The sequence below is a fragment of the Xyrauchen texanus genome, chromosome 8, assembly GCF_025860055.1.
Source record: "Xyrauchen texanus isolate HMW12.3.18 chromosome 8, RBS_HiC_50CHRs, whole genome shotgun sequence".
Classification (NCBI taxonomy): domain Eukaryota; kingdom Metazoa; phylum Chordata; class Actinopteri; order Cypriniformes; family Catostomidae; genus Xyrauchen; species Xyrauchen texanus.
The window spans coordinates 26518090-26531398 of record NC_068283.1 but is presented as its reverse complement, the minus strand read 5'-3'; positions in this window follow the sequence as shown (position 1 = coordinate 26531398).

Genomic DNA, 13309 nt, shown 5'->3' with positions numbered 1-13309 from the left:
GAGTTACTCCTTAAGAATCCTGTGTTTGTCAGAAATCAGAGAATGAGAGGCTCAGGACCCAAACGAAGAGTTGACAAATAAAAGGGAATTTATTTAATATAAAAGGTGAATAAACACAAACCAAAACTCCCACAAGGGGGAAAAAACAACATAAAATATCCCGAAGGAGAAAAAGGGTATCCAGGCAGTAGGGAACACAGGGCACAGGACTAACTGGACATGGCTACGGGAACAGGGATGAAACCAGACAGACCGACAGGACCAATATGGGAGAATGGAAATGGAAACAAGATGCACTAGACAGCAAACACAAGGAGACTAAAATAGGGAGAGAAGTAAAACAGGTTAACAAGACAGGGCAGGAGTGACTAATAAACTAATAATGGGCAAACAAGGAGGTGGGGTATGATGTAAGACAGAGAGAGACACGCAGCGATAATAAACAAAACATAGCCACGTCCTCTCACAAGACAACGAAACACCCTAATGGCATGAGCGTACATCAGCAAGCCATTGAGGCAATATACACCGACAAGCAACATGAGAGAATGCATAGCAATGGCAAACAAAGCGATTCCAAGCATTCTCACACTAAACGAAACCGGAGCGTACATTGTGAGGCAAACCCCACACAATGCATGCAACAGGCGACAAAAACAAGACAGGACACCTGTGCGAGAGTACCCGTGTTCACGAGAGACAGACATAAACTACTGACATGAGTGCCTGCTGTACAGTAGTTTCAGTAGTGACAGACATGTAGCATGAGAGTCTGGTTCCTGACACTGACCGAAACTGAACCAAACATGAAGTCAGGACCCAGACAACATGCTCCAGACATGAAACAATAAAGGCAGCAGAGCGCATGCCAGGGAATACAACGAAACCATGCACCCACACAAAGACAGACAACAAAACACAAGACACACATGGGACGATAATGCCATGGTCCTGTCAGACAATAACCCAGACTGACAGAGTGACAGGACCATGACAGTGTTAGCATTTGCAAGAGAAACTTGGATAGTGAAATCTAATCCAAATTTTACAGGCAGATTCTCTATTTGGAATAATAAGTTATTGCAAATTGGAAAGAAGTCTCTTCATTTGGTGGAATGGATAATGCCAGAATAATTTTTATTTAGGATATGTTAAAAGGGGATCAATTTTGTTGTTTTGAACATCTGGTGACTAATTTTAACCTTAATAGGACAGATTTCTGGAAGTATCTTCAATTAAGGAGCTGTATTATAAGTACCAAAATGCCTGTAACTTCTAAAAATGATATCCAGAGTTTCAAACGTGTTGTTTAAAAAAGTGTGGAGCACCCCAGTTTTACTCTTTATTAAGGCAGCCACATCCACCTAATTTTATAAGATTAAAGAGAACATGAGTGTGACAGTATTCGTCCCAAGGATGACACGTGAGGCCAGGCTCAAGGTGAGGCTTTTTAATATATGCTTTGATTCGACACTTATAAACAGATATGCCACTGAAGCACACAGCAAGCTTCTAGCGTCAGACTTTCTCTCCCTCTCTCTGGAGGCCCTCTGGCTGCCTTTTATGCCGCTCTCCCCGTGCTCACTGAAATTAGACACAGGTGTTAGACATAATTTAGCTCAGGTGTAGGCGCCCTTACCGCTTTTCTCGCCCGGACGGGCGCTTGACCACGCTCCCGCTGCCACAATGGGAATTGGATACTGGGTACGAGATGGCACAAGAGACCTGTCAAGAGGTCACTGGCTCATAGTTTAAAAACTCTTGAGAAATGCAGACTTGATTAATCAGTTACAAAATATTGAATAGAGTGTACTGACACCTTGTAAAATGGCTACAATAAAATAAAAAGATTTTGATAAATGCTGGAGCTGTAGTTCTTACAAGGGAACATATGTATACATGTTCTATGAATGTTCAAATGTAAGAACTTTTTGTCAGGTATTATACAATTTCTGAGTGATGTGCTTGTTGTAAAAAGTCTGGCTCTCTGTTTATTGGGTGTATTACCAGAGATAGTAGATGTGAATAAGGATAAATTTCAGTGGTGTAGACTGACTTTGTTAACAGGTTGTAGAATAATACTTAGGTACTGGAAATCTGTTAGAAATATTTATTTTAATTAATGGTTGGGGGAATTGACAAAAAGTGTGTTGTATGAAGAATTGATATATAAGACAAATAATGATTTTAACACCTTCATAAAGAGATGGGACCATTAATTTATACAACTGGTTAAGAAATCTGGTCGGCTTTATTGGATTATCACCACAATGGATATATGAAACTGATTTCCTATTAAATGGATATAATTTCCTGCAGATGTATATGTCCGATTTGTAGTTCTGTTGTGTTTATGTTTGATAAATGTGTGTATGTCTGTGTTATTGTTTATTTTTGTCTTTTATGAAATCATAAATAAATACAATTGTAAATAGCAAAAAGAAACAAAAAAAATATATAATTCTATCGATCAGAAAACCGATGGGAAGTTGCTCTGTAAACACACTGCTGTTCAATAGGAATTCTGGGGACTCCACTGGGAATTCAGTACAGGTGTGTGTGTGTGTGTGTGTGTGTGTGTGTGCTTGATGATTACTGTAAGCTGTATGTGCACGTACACAATATTCGACTTTTGAGATCCAGAGTGGCTTAGAATCAATTATAAGTCTTATTGCCTTCCTGTCTTGTCACCCCCTCATCTCCAACACACACACACATTCTCCCAGTGTAGACCGAGGGCACGAATGCCCATTTTGCTCGATTCCTCTCACTCCCACAAGTGCAATTAAGCGTTGTGCTCAGTGGACAGGAGGGAACAAAGGTGTGACAGTTCTCTTTTGAATGCTGATGAATGCGGAGCGACGGCACGAACAGACGAATGCAAGTCTGGTTATGGATTTCTGCCCCCTTTCCTACTCTCCCTCGACTGTTGCTGTCATCGCAGTGCGTACAAGTGTTTAAGACTACGCATATCTCTGCGGACTGTGTGGAAATGTGTGAGGGTGTGTGTTGCAGTAGAGTGAGAGTATGTGGTGTGATGGGTCGTGGCCTTAAAGGAAGCAGAGTCCTTTCTTCAGACTGATCCTAAATCACCAGCTGACACTTTAAAAGGCTACCACACAGTCTTAGTCACTGTAAAGAAGTCCTGTGTGTGCACATGCAAGTTTGAGAAACAGTGTTTCATTAAGTATGGACATAGAAAAGCCACATACAAAAGTGATGCATCTGTTTAGTGAATTTGTCCCTGCATGCATGTACTGTAGTTGTTACAGTAGAGTATGGAATTTGAACATGTCTGTATGCATTTTTGCTATAATGTAGTGGCCTATACAATTTATTTTGTTATGAAAGTGTCATTTTTTTGAGCCATGGTCTAGCAGTTAGTCTACCTTCTCCAGATGTGTTAAGCAGTCATGCTTGTGTGGGAGACAAAGGTTACATTCTGTCAGATGTCCTGTTCCCTCTATCTCTCCACATGGTTTCTTATCCATTCTCTCCACTCTCTGTGGCAAAAGGCCAAAAACTAAAGATAAAAAAAGTGATTTTTACCCAGCCTCTTTGAAAATACTTGTTTTCACGTTACACCCTTGTCTTCTCCCTCAGATTAATGCCATCAGTGACATCAAGTCATAAAACTCCTCTGACAATGTGCAGAAAAGCCTTCACATGCTAGAGCACAGTGAACTGACACACACATACACTTAGCCAAAGAAGTTGATCCATTCCCACAGTTCATCCATTGTCGCACTTTTTACACACACACACACACACACACACACACACACACACACACACACACACACACACACACACACACACACACACACACACACACAAACTTGTTTTTATATCATTGTGGGGACTCTCCATAGACTTCCATGCATTTTATGGATTTTATACAGATCTAACGATAATTTCTATCCCTTAACCCTACCCCTAAACCTTACCCTCACAGAAAACTTTTTGTATTTATACATTTTCAAAAAAACATCGTTAAGTATGTTTAATAAACCATTTCCATCATGGGGACCGCTGGCTGGGCCCACAAGGTAAGTGATCTCGGGTTTTATTATCCTTGTGGGGAAATTGTATCCCCACAATGTAGTATAAACATGTACACACACACACACACACACACACACACACACTAGCTAATTAATTAATGCATTCAAGACCTCAAGACTAGATTATTGTAATGCATTACTGGGAGGATTTCCAGCAAGATCAATAAATAAACTTCAATTGGTTCAAAATGCAGCAGCCAGAGTGCTGACGAGAACCAAGAAATATAATCATATTAGCCCAATTTTATCATCGTTACATTGGCTACCTTTTAAATTTTGTATTCATTTCAAAATTCGGTTAACTACATACAAAGCTTTGAATGATCTAGCTCCACAGTAATTAAGTGACCTTCTGACACATAATTGTCCATAACATTCATTAAAATCACAAAATTCTGCCTTTTATTTGTTTCTAGAATATAAAAATTCACAAAAGGAGGTAGATCCTTTCCATATTTGGCTTCTAAACTATGGAATAGTCTCCCAAACACTGTTCAGGATGCAGACACACTCACTCAGTTTAAGTCTAGACTAAAGACTCATCTATTTAGTCAGGCAAACACCTAATTTATCCTTCAACTCACAATTAGGCTGCTTTAGTTGGGTCTGCCGGAACCAGAAACATCTATCATGATCTATAACTCTGCAATAAATTGAATGGCATCTATGCTTATATTATTTTATTTGTTTCCCTGTCTCAACCTCTGGACTCCTATCCTGAGGTCACCAGAACTGGCTGGATCCAGCTCCATTCCTGCTTCGTGTTGGAATCCACTGCTACGTATCACTGTGTGATGATGACTTAATGAAGCCGGTGCCAGCTAAACATCACTTCAGTCTATTATGATGGATTTCAGAGGATGAACTTATGCCAACTCCAACCATAAGATATTGGATACTTCATATGCCATTGTCTGAATATGGACTTAGGAAATTACCGGCCAGGTTGAACTGTGATGCACCTCACTGATCTCTGCCTGCATCACCTCGGTCTAATGATGGTCTACACTCTTGAAATGAATATAGACTATCATTGAATTGCCAATAAAACCCTTCATCAGCCAATTAACAAGGACAATTGCATCTGTATGAGAACTTCTGTAGTTAATCCAGAATGGACTTCATTGATATTAGTCATTACTCTTACAGTTCATACCTTAGTTTAAACACTGACCCTTAACACTTACTTAGTTTAATAATTTTAAACCATTACTTGCACTATTGTTACGATCCCTGTGTTCTCTAGTCACGTTCATGTCACGTTTCCATGTGGTCCGTCCCGTGTTTTCTGTTTCACCCTCGCCAGTCACGTTCCATGTCACTCTTCCTTGTTATCCGTACCGTGTTTTCTGTTTCACCGAACACGCTCCCTGTCATGTCTTCCTTGTTGACCGCCTGTGTTTCACTGTCTCTGTTAGAACTGCACTTCCCTTCATCCTCACTCCTCATCACCGCTGTCACAGCGTTATTGTCCGCACCTGTCGTCTATTTTATTATCACCTGTCTTCGTTAATCTGTCATTGGTTTTGTTTGCTCATTGGTTCCTTTGTTCTCTGTCTGTGTATTTAAGCCCTGTCTGTTTGTGCTGTGGTTGTCGTTCGTTAATGTTAGTATCACGTTTCCGTGTATCAGTTCCGATGTCTGCTTAAACGCCTTCTGTCCGTGTTCCCTGTCAGTCTGTCTACCCGTTCATGGTTACCCTGTCGTCCGTCCAAGGTTCCCCTGCTGTTCTCGCGTTCCTGCCTGTTTTCCCATCGTGGACTTTCCTTTGTTCTAGTGTTTGTTTATTTTTTATCCCAATAAAGCCTGCGTTTGGATCCGCACTCTTGTCTGTCTTCCCTGATCATCACAGAATGAACAACCCTCTAACAATGGATCCAGCGGTTCTGCGAGCAAGCTGCCGTCTGCTCAGCCTTAGGCAGGGAAACCGTCCGGTGGAGGACCACATCCGTGATTTCCTCGCGATTGCGAGTGCCACCGAATTCCCTGACTCCGACCTGGTGGTGTTTTTTCAGGCCAACCTGGATTGTGCGCTCCAGGAGCGGTTACCACCGTCGACGCGCGGCTGGACGCTCCTGGAGTTCATTGAAGAGACTCTACTGGTCTGCGCTTCACCGTTCACTGTGGGCGTCATCGAGGAGAACCCTGCCACTCCTCCCACAGTGGTAACCCTCCATTCGCCTGTGGTTCGTCCCTTCACGCCTGCCTTGGTCAGCGAGCCAGCGCGGCCCTCTTCATCTGCCCGGAGGAGGGAGAGAAGACGGGCTTCCGCCTTCCGGCCCACGCCTGCCCCGGTCTTCGAGCCTGTGCCCACGCCTGCCCCGGTCTTCGAGCCTGTGCCCACGCCTGTCACGGTGAGCGAGCCAGCGCCCACGCCTGTCACGGTGAGCGAGCCAGCGCCCACGCCTGTCACGGTGAGCGAGCCAGCACCTACGCATGTCACTGTGAGCGAGCCTGCGCCAACGCATGTCACTGTGAGCGAGCCTGAGTCCTCGTCAGCCACGGTGAGCGAGCCTGAGCCCTCAACTGTCCCCGAGCCAGTGCCTGTAGCCTCAAATGTCAATGAGCCAGTGCCTGTTGCCTCGACCGTCCCTGAGCCAGCGCCTGTAGCCGCGACCGTCCCTGAGCCAGCGCCTGTAGCCGCGACCGTCCCTGAGCCAGCGCCTGTAGCCTCGACCGTCCCTGAGCCAGCGCCTGTAGCCTCGACCGTCCCTGAGCCAGCGCCAGTAGCCATGACCGTCCAAGAGCCTACGCCAGTAGCCATGACCGTCCAAGGGCCAACGCCAGTAGCCATGACCGTCCAAGGGCCAGCACCAGTAGCCATGACCGTCCAAGAGCCAGCACCAGTAGCCATGATCGTCCCAGGTCCAATGCCAGTAGCCAGGACCGTCCAAGAGCCAGTGCCCCTCAGGCCTCCCGAGCTTCCCAGAGCTCCGCCTCCCGAGCTTCCCAGAGCTCCATCTCCCGAGCTTCCCAGAGCTCCATCTCCCGAGCCTCCCAGGGCTCCGCCTCTCGAGCCTCGCAGGGCTCCGCCCCTCAAGTCACTCAAATCTTCTAGGGCTCCGCCACTCAGGCCTCCCGAGCTTTCCAGAGCTCCGCCTCCTGAGCTTTCCGGAGCTCCGCCTCCCGAGCTTTCCAGAGCTCTGCCTCCCGAGCTTTCCAGAGCTCCGCCTCCCGAGCTTCCCAGAGCTCCGTCTCCCGAGCCTCCGAGGGCTTCGCCTCTCGAGCCTCCCAGGGCTCCGCCCCTCAAGTCATTCGAATCTTCTAGGGCTCCGCCCCTCAAGCCTCTCGAGCCTTCCAGGGCTCCGCCTCTCAAGCCTCTCGAGCCTTCCAGGGCTCCGCCTCCAGAGCCTCTCGAGCATCCTACAGCCCCCCCCTCTCGAGCCTCCTACGGCTCCTCTCCCAGAGACTCCCGAGCCTCCTATGGCTCCGCCCCCAGAGCCTCCTACGGCTCCGCCCCCAGAGACTCCAGAGCCTTCCAGGTCTCCGCCTTTAAAGCCTCCTACGGTGCCACCTCCCTCGGCTCTGCCTCCAGAGCCTTCCAGGGCTTCGCCTCTAGAGCCTCCTACGGCGCCCCCTTCCTCGGCTCCGTCTCCAGAGCCTTCCAGGCCTCCACCTCTAGAGCCTCCTACGGCGCCACCTCCTACGACGCCACCTCCCTCGGCTCTGCCTCCGGAGCCTTCCAGGGCTTTGCCTCTAGGGCCTCCTACGGCGCCGCCTTCCTCAGCTCCGTCTCCTGGGCCTTCCTCAGCTCCGTCCCCAGCACCTTCCAGGCCTCCGCCTCTAGAGCTGCCTACGGCGTCACCGCCCTCGGCTCCGCCACCAGAGCCTCCCGAGCCTTCTGCGGCTTCGCCTCCTGAGCTTCCAGAGCCTCCCTTAGCTCCGCCTCCAGGACCTGTCCCTGTTCGATGGCCTCCTCCCAGGCCCCCTGAACCAGCCCCTGCTCTACGGCCATCTCCCAGACCACCAAGACCTGTCCCTGTACGAAGGCCGCCTCCCAGGCCTCCTAGACTCGTCCCCGTCTTGTGGCCGTCTCCCAGGCCTCCTCGACCTGTCCCTGTCCTGTGGCCACCTCCCAGGTCCCCTGAACCGGCCCTTGCCAAGTGGTCAGCCCCCGGGCCATCTAAACTGGCCTCTGTCCCGTGGCCACCTCCCAGACCTCCTGACCTTGTTCCTGACCTGTGGTCTCCTCCCAGGGCCCCTGACCCAGTCCCTGTCCTGTGGCCTCCTCCCAGGCCCCCTGACCCTGCTCCCATCCTAGGGCCTCCTCCCAGGGCCCCTGACCCTGTTCCTGACCTGTGTCCTCCTCCCAGGCCTCCTGAACCGGTCCCTGCCCCGTGGCCAACTTCCGGGCCATCCAAACCTGCTCACCTATTGTGGCCGCCTCCCAGTTCACCTAGACCTGCCCTTGCCCAGTCAATACCTCCCTGGCCTCCTAAACCAGTTCCTTCCCGGTGGAGGATTCCAAGACCACCTGACCCTAGCCCGATATCGCAACCCCATAGACTGCCTGCCTTCCCTCTTGGCCTCCCGGGTCTATCTGTCTGCCCCTTGTGTCTCCATGGACTGCCTAGTTGCCCCAGTGAACTGTCTCATTTCCCTTTTCTCCTCCCCGGTCTGCCTGTCTGGCCCCTGTGTCTCCATGGACTGCCTAGTTGCCCCAGTGTTCAGTCTCATCTCCCTTTTTTCCCCCGTGGTCTGCCTAATTGTCCCTTGTGCCTCCTTGATCTGTCCCTGTGTCCCTTTTGCCCCATTTGGTCTGTCTTTTCTCCCCCCTCTTCTAGCCCCCCTCGCCTGGAACATTTTGTGTTTTGGGGTTTTAAGTTTGTTTAGACCATCTGGAATCCGGTCCTTTGAGGGGGGGCTATATTACGATCCCTGTGTTCTCTAGTCACGTTCATGTCACGTTTCCATGTGGTCCGTCCCGTGTTTTCTGTTTCACCCTCGCCAGTCACGTTCCATGTCACTCTTCCTTGTTATCCGTCCCGTGTTTTCTGTTTCACCGAACACGCTCCCTGTCATGTCTTCCTTGTTGCCCGCCTGTGTTTCACTGTCTCTGTTAGAACTACACTTCCCTTCGTCCTCACTCCTCATCACCGCTGTCACAGCGTTATTGTCCGCACCTGTCGTCTATTTTATTATCACCTGTCTTCGTTAATCTGTCATTGGTTTTGTTTGCTCATTGGTTCCTTTGTTCTCTGTCTGTGTATTTAAGCCCTGTCTGTTTGTGCTGTGGTTGTCGTTCGTTAATGTTAGTATCACGTTTCCGTGTATCAGTTCCGATGTCTGCTTAAACGCCTTCTGTCCGTGTTCCCTGTCAGTCTGTCTACCCATTCATGGTTACCCTGTTGTCCGTCCAAGGTTCCCCTGCTGTTCTCGCGTTCCTGCCTGTTTTCCCATCGTGGACTTTCCTTTGTTCTAGTGTTTGTTTATTTTTTATCCCAATAAAGCCTGCGTTTGGATCCGCACTCTTGTCTGTCTTCCCTGATCATCACAACTATACATAAGTAATATTTACATTATATTCATGATGTTAGCCAGAGGGGAACTGGCCCCCACAGTGAGTCTGGTTTGTCCCAAGGTTATTTTTCTCCATTAACCAACATCTTCTGGAGTTTTGTGTTCCTTGCCACAGTCGCCTTCGGCTTGCTCACTGGGGTTATTAAATCAATTATTATTAAATTTTTAAACACAATTCATAATCGTATTTTATCAAACTACACAATGTTGACAAGACATTATAGATATTACAGTTTTATCTTCTGTTAATGCCTGATCATCTGTAAAGCTGCTTTGAAACAATGTGTGTTGTATAAGGCGCTATACAAATAAAAATGACTTGACTTGACACACACACACACACACACACACACACACACACACACACACACACACACACACACACACACACACACACACACACAAAAAAGCACAATGTGTAATGGCAATGTAATCAACTTTGTAAATACAAAATGTACTCCTTTCAGCCATTTGGTGGTACAGTAACTTCTGCTGTGTCAGAGAACTTTCAGTTTGCTTCAGGCAGCAGAACTTCAGTAACCTACAAGATGACGGTTAAAAAATGTGCTGTGAACTTGAATCCACCCCAGCGCCCTGCTAAGAGAACCCCAGTTAGCAGAGGCTGGATTTGTGTAATGGCTGTTTGTGATTGTTCTATGGATCATTCTCAGGCCCCACAGAGAGAAAACAGTGAGCCAGTGACTCATTGTGAGAGACTGAAGAGTGCAGTTTCATCTCTCCAATATTAAAGTTCTCTTTAAGCTAACTGACTCCTTACAACTGCTTAAATGGAACTGAGTCTCAGTTTACTTTGATGGGTAATAAAAGTGAATGTAGGCTGTACTCTCTCTAAGCATATCTTAATACTGTACATTAAGAAGGTTGACAGAGAAAGGATAGTTCTGGAAGGGATACCGTCAGCTTCAGGTTACAATTCAGAGACATGTATGTTCTAATAATTTTATTTAGATTCCAAGGGGCAAATAAAGAGAAACAGTTTTTCAGCACAAAAAACAAAATCAAAAAGCACCTCATTCTCTAACCACCTGAAAATACAGCGTAACTAGGTGCTCAGTACACTAAAACAGTATTGCGTCATGCATATTTAAACGATGTCATTGTCATTCTTTTCAGCAAAACATGCCCCTTGTCTGTGTAAATTAGGCTGACTATAGGTTGAGACATTTTCATTACACTCCTACGCACCTATTTTATGCCACTGCCCTGCTAACTAAAAACTAAAAAGACTAACTAAATAAAAAAATTACTTAAAAGATATGTTTATGTACAATATTGGTGATGGTAGCTTTTCTTCAATTGTTTTTCAAAAAATGGAGAAGAGTGGTATACCTAGGCATACATCCAGAGGTGTGCTATAAACAAGTGCACTTTGGGAATTTTAAAGAGCTGATTCAGGTGTCAGGACTGAAGTGGTGGAGTGGGGCTGTACAGTGCCAATAAAGTATGCCAGATAGTTTGCTGTATCCTCCACAACCTAGCGCTCAAAATTGACCTGTAAGGTCAAGAATTGTTCCATGAAAATAGTTTTCTGCTAAAGATGTTAATGATTAATTGATTATCGATTAATCGTCATTAATAAGTTAAATAGATCTTTGATTAATCAAATTAAACACACAAGCATTCAGTAATCATGTGAGCAGAAGAGAAGATGGTGCAAAGATCGTCTATACAGTCATCCACCGCAAGAGGGTGTACTTTCTGCCGCTTGCGTGATGCATGTCTTGTCACATCCTCAACATGAATCCGCATCCTTTACTATCTTGCTTGCAGACGAAGCAGGCTCATTGTAATCATGGAGCGTTTCTCTATTAATGTATATTACATTCACTGCAGATTCCATGATGGTGTTTTATAGTACAACATGACAACAAGCACTGTTGATTCACCTGTCTCCCTATATCATCACATCTGAAAATCAAGTCTGTATTCGCCAGGAGAGCATGCAGGTGCACTGTTTAGCAGGATGTTATGTACCGTTTTCACACAGCGTGTTATTATTTGAAAAACCCCACGATCCACAATGTTATGTTTCAAACTGAAATCTGTATCTCCTTTACAAGTTATAAACAATTCACAAATTCATACTAAACACAGCCAATATTTAATACACTGAACTGAAAATACCAATAATAGCATATCTTAACTTTATTTATTTAGACAGTAGGCTATACACAAATTATTTGGAGTCCTCAATGTGCATTTTGCGGTAATAACGTTAGCGGTTAATCGATTAGCCCTTAAGAAAATCGAGACTTTTGGCAAACTGGCCACAAACATGTCACTAGTTTGTAGCAAGTTTGCCACTCATTAATTTCACAGGCAAATGAGCCTGTATTCACCACAAATATTTGCCAGAAGATTGCATCTTTTTGCCGGTAGTGGCGAACCTGCAGCAAAACTTTGGCAACAGCAGATAATTTGCCGCAAGTTTGCAGCAAAACTAATTTGTGTGTGAAAATTATCTGTGGAAAATTTGTGGAAAATTTGCCATGAACACTTGAATTTTGTAATGGAGCTGATTTTTTAATTTTCATGACAATCATTATTAACTTTTCTGAAAATTGTCATCCCTATGCTCAACAGTAAATTGTGGGCTCATTTGCAACTCTCCTTTAGTGAATCGGGTGCTAAAACAATGCAGACAACATGTACAAATAAATGGCACTATCAGTGGGCGCAGTTCATTCTTAATAAAGTAAACTGGGAAATAAATTTAAATGGTGGCTTGTCAAGACCAGTACGCATGACAAAATGGACTATAAACAACAGTGAAAACATCAGGAAATTGAATAAGGAGCTTTCCCATACATTTTGACACACGTCTGAAATATGAAATCCTGATCCATATTAAGCGCTGTGTATATTGTCTAACACAGAGACAAATCGTGCTCATCTCCAATGACCCCGGCGAGGAAAATGAAAGTCCACGCCCTATCAGTAAATAAATCAATCAAAATTTAATTCAGACTTGCACACGGTGACCTTCACTTCGCCGGTCTTATAAAAACGGCCATCATGCCATGTGAATTTCATTTACGACCTCCTACACTCTGTCCTCTAAAAGCAATAAGGTGTAATTGGGGATGGCACTCACTCATGCCAAATGATCTTTTTCAGTCCTCCAGACAGAGCTGTCATGGAAAAACTATTTTTCTTTATTTCTCTTCTCTCGATCTCCCTTTTTCTATCTCCTCAATGCGCATGTATCCCATTACTCTCACTGCAGAGACTAATTAACTCTGCATAAGTGAAATTGAGAATTAGTTTCTAGTGGGTGTTGGACGCACCACAGAACCCTTCAGTTCTTGGATACTCTGCTTACACACCTTTGGCCTCCACTATGATTGTTAATCTGTATGTCCCCAATTAAAGCCCACTGGGAATGTCATTGCAATGTCTTCAGGTGTATGCTCATTAACACTCGGGGGTTCATGCGGTGCAATGCCTCATTTATTTCCTGTGTAATGAAGTACAGTGGAAATGAGAGTAATGTGTTTTCTTTAATTATGCAAAGTCAGTAGATCAGACAAAAGGTTGTCAGTCAATTCTGATTCCTAGTTCTGAAAGGGTGTTGGTCAAGAAAGCTATCTTTTAGCATTTCCATCTATCTCAGTGGCAGTTGGCCAGCTGGCACAGGGTCCCCCAGACATATGTGATTTGAAAACTGAAATACTGTTTTTTGGGGAGGGTTTTAGGCAATAACT